A 4643-nucleotide genomic window follows, 5' to 3' on the forward strand; every position below is an offset into this window, starting at 1 on the left:
CTCAGTCGTTAGTCAAGAAAATAACATATGCTTGTGGTGGTTTTAAATGTTGACTTGGTGCAGTCTAAAACTGCCTAGGAAGACAGTCTCAGTTGAGGGATCCCTTAGATCAGATTAGACAGGGAGACTCTCTAGGGATGATTGTGGCCACAGTGGATATGGCCAGCAGCATTTCAAGTGAGTGAAGAAAGCTAACTGAGCCCAAGTACGCAGGCACCATGAGTATGTGTGTTTCTCTCGGCTTTTGACCGTGGATGTGATGGTGACTAGCTATTTGTATTCCTTCCTTGATGTCCCCAAAAATGATGGACCGTAACTTGGAATTGTAAACCAATTTAAATTTTTCTCCCCTCCAAAAAAAAAAAAAAAAAAAAAAAAAGGAGGAATGACGGGAAGGAAGGAGATAGGAAGAAGAAAAGAGAGAGGGAGAGGGAGAGAGGGGGAGGGAAGGAGAGAGAGACAGAGAGACAGAGACAGAGAGACAGAGAGAGAGAGCAATCTGGTGAGTTCCTCTTTCTCTCTTTCCAAATGACTCTACCTGACTCTACCTTGTATCAAGTTGACAAGAACTAGCCAGGAATCTTTATGTCATTGTAAATCTATGTATTGAGGGTTGGTCTGGTTGCTGCCCAAATGAGTAGACTCACATACCCCAAAATGATGTTTGTGACTAAAACTTGTTTCTGTTTGGCCAATAAAAAGCCAACACACTCATAGGGTATCAAGTCTCTTCTTGGTATCCTGCTATCCTTCCTCTGATAGGGGAGGGGAGTAAGAGGAAAATAGGAGGGAGGGAGGAATGGGAGGATACAAGGGATGGGATAACAATTGAGATGTAATATGAATAAATTAATAAAATATATTTTTAAAAAATAAATAAATAAAGCCAACACAACTGGCCAGGGCAAATGGGATAGGCATGGCTAAGGTTTGCAGGCTTTGAGGAGAGAGAGAATCCTGAGAAGGAGACAGCAGAGGAAGAGGAGGAGGAAGAAGGCTGCCATCATGGGTGAGGTGCAGAAGAAGCACATGGCTAGATGAAAAACATTAGCAAGTATGTGGGATTACGGATGAGAAGTAGTTCAACAGAAAATATTAGAGGCAGATGGCATGGGATTGGGGCAGGGAGCTATGGGAGGTAGTTTAGGAGATTAATATCTGCCCTGCCCCAGGTGAAGCAAGGCTATTTTAAAATATAACAAATGTCTGTGTTTTTATTCATTGATAGTGGTTAGAAATACCGCCAAAATAATTATAGGGCTAATAATTAACATTATTAGACCATACCTTTAAACTAATAGCAGCATCTATGTATGCCCTCTTTATTGGTTCAACCACAGGAAAGTTACAGAGAGTTACAACCCCAGAGAAGAGAGCAAGAAAAGCCACAACAGTGAGCCAGGCATGCTGATCTCTGTGAGTTCAAGGCCAGCCTGGGCTACAAAGAGAGTCCAGAATAGTCAAGGCTACCTCTATCTTGAAGAGAAAAAGCCACCGCAGTGTGAAATCACAAAAGACCCTGCATTGGGGGTTTTATCAAAGCCCTGAAAGTCATTGTGATCATTGACCTAGACATCAACACTTCTCTCAACAGATGCAGAAATGTGTTAGTGTGTTTTTTACTACTCGAGTTAGCACTCTTGCAGTTAGTCATATTTTAGTAGCTAATATTCTTTGTATTAAATGTTCCCTGTCAAGTCACAATTAGGATTCTGTCCCTGTCACTGGACATCGACTGGTACAGAATCCCTTGGGGAACACTCCTCCTTAGAAAGTTCAAAGTTGCCCTGCAAGGGCATTGCTAAATATTAACAGGTTATAGCTCCTCACAGAACTTCTCCCAAAGTTGGTGGCTAATAATAATGGTTCAGTAAAATTTTTGCCAAAAAAATATCATTATAAATGTGCATTTTATGAAGCAGTCACTGAGTGGGAACCTTCATATGTGGCTGGTAAGACTCTAAAACAGTCTGAGAGTTGCCCAAAAATTTAAGCACAGAGCTGCCCTTTCACCCTGAAATGTACACATTCACCCACAAGAAGTGTGAAAATACAAGCCACACAAAAGTTTATTCATGTTCATAGCTGCATTCTTCATGGACAAAAAGTAAAAAAAAAAAAAAAATCAAGTGATAAACAGGTAAAGAAAATTGTAGTTGTGTGCATACAATGAAATATTCAGCAATAGAAAGATGAACCTCGAAAACACTGTTCAGGAAAAGAAAGCAAAACCATCACAAAAGGCAACAGACTGCAGGCACTCACTTACATGGATGTCCAGAGCAGGCAGGTCTACAGAAAGGTGACAGGTGGCCGCCGAAGGCTGGAGACGGGATAAAAAGGAAGGTGGGAAGGAAGCAGAAATAGAGTGTGCATCCAGTGAATACAGGGTCTCTTTTAGGGTGACAAATGTTCTATAATTAGATAGTCTTGGTGTTCGCGTGGTGCTATGAGCATACTAAACTGAGCAAATGTACACTTTGAACATAGATAAACGGATGTGCCTCATAACTCTATAAAATTGCCTTTAAAAGGTGGCTTTTATCTCTAGTTCATGAAATGTTTCCAACTGGTGCTTGAATACAAGCAAGCCTTCAGCCCAGTGAGTCACAAAATCATTATTGGAAAAAACATTTTGCTGCATGTTTATTTTAGCTGCATTGTATTTGGTTTTAATAAAATGTGTTTAGAGGAACATCTGAGAGGTTCGTGGACCGTTTTTCTCACATGCCCTATAATAGGCTAGCTGTTATACGAGAGTGCCTGCAGGATATTCCTTGCTGAGTGTGATTTAATGTGCAATGATTATTAAAAAAACAATGGTTAAAGGCAAGCTCACGGATGCTCATAAGCAGCAATGCATGATGGGAAATGCCAAGGGCTATTCAAATTCCCTGTCTGGAAATGGAGGCCTGAGCTCTCCAGCACACCTTCATCTCCCTGGGCCTCTGTCCTCAGTGGTGAAATGAGAGCGCTGAAGCAGATGGTCTCTGCAGGTCTTTAAGACACCAACCTCTGTGGACCTGAGACGCCACTGTCACGTACGTGCTGGGAGTAAAGAAACGCATGGCTGAGATCTGAACAGGTTCTGTATGTGGGAACGCGCTTTTTAAAGCTGAGCGCTGAAGTCTGATGGTTGATACCATCAAGGATGGCCAGGCACACAAGGCCTCAGCAGGCACCAGGGCCACCCTTCTTTAGAAAGTAGACAAATAGAATCAGAGGCTAGGCCAGGTATGGCGGTGCACGCCTTTAATCCCAGCACTCAGGAGGCAAAGGCAAGCGGATTGCTGTGAGTTCGAGGCCAGCCTGGTCTACAAAGTGAGTCCATGACAGCCAAGGCTACACAGAGAGATCCTGTCTCAAAAAAACAAAATAAATAAATAAAATCGGAGACTAGATGGAGGTCAAACAACAATGGGCTCTCCAAAACGAGGGCTTTTGAGTGAGGGCATAGCATCACTATTACAGTCATTAGCTAAATGTATTGCCATCTTTTACTAAGATAGTAAGAACCGCTCTATTTTAATACAGGCTTCTATATTCTGTATTCTGTATTCCTATTGTGGAAAAAAAAAGCAACCTGAAAATAATTAAATCCTTTTTCCACTTTTTTCCACATTGCTCATCTATTCTTTTTCTCCCTGAGGACATCATGAATTATTGTAGCTCCGAAGAAATAGAGGTGAGGCATTCTTCTCCTTTCTCATCCTTCTTGTGGATGCAATGAGAGATCCCCAGAGGGGTTTCCCATCATGATTCCAAATGTACAAGCTAAATCTACTTCTAATTGCTCCTTACATTAGCTAATCTCACATTTAAATCACAGTGATGACATTTTATCGAGGCCGGGGAAATTGCTTAAGCAATTTCTGTTTACTTGAATGAATTGTAGCCTAGATGCTATGCAAGGAGGTTAAGGCCGAATTGCAGTCTCAGAAATTTCAGCTCATTTATTTTACATTGTATGTAAAACAGTTAGGTGGCTAAAATCAGATAAAAGATCTTTGGTTCTTATCTGAATAATAGAAAATATAAATTGTATTAAATGAATACAATAAATCCTAATATATTTAAGTGCATTGGGATGGAATTACTATAAATGAGTATATATAGTATATTTATTAGAGGCAGAGCACTTTAGATACGTTAGATGTAGATATAAAATAATACAAAGAGTGAATGCTTTTTTTTTTTTTTTCCAGAACAGCATTTTTCTGTGTAACCATGACTGTCCGGAACTCGCTTTGTAGACCTGGCTGGCCTCCGGCTCATAGGGATCCTCTTGTCTCTGACCTCCCATTGCTGGGATTTAAGGTCGGCACCACCTTGCCTGGCAAGTGAATACTCTGAAACTGAAAAAAACTTCAAGAAAAATGCAGACTTCCAGAAGGTGATAAAGACCATAGCCACTTGAAACTAAACTAATAAACAACAAAATATTTTCTTTGATTAGCTACTAGACATGGTCTGGCAGCCTCTCTTCCTGCAGTCGCAGCTGAATTCTCTTTGATCAACATATCAAATGACAGTGATATTTTTCTCCAAAATATCTAATTAGAAAGCCTTTTTTTTTTTGTTTGCCGTACGTTCTACTTGATTCCCAGTAAATAATACAGGGTCATGACTGTGAAGACACCATT

The sequence above is a fragment of the Acomys russatus genome, chromosome 30 (genome assembly GCF_903995435.1).
Source record: "Acomys russatus chromosome 30, mAcoRus1.1, whole genome shotgun sequence".
NCBI lineage: Eukaryota > Metazoa > Chordata > Mammalia > Rodentia > Muridae > Acomys > Acomys russatus.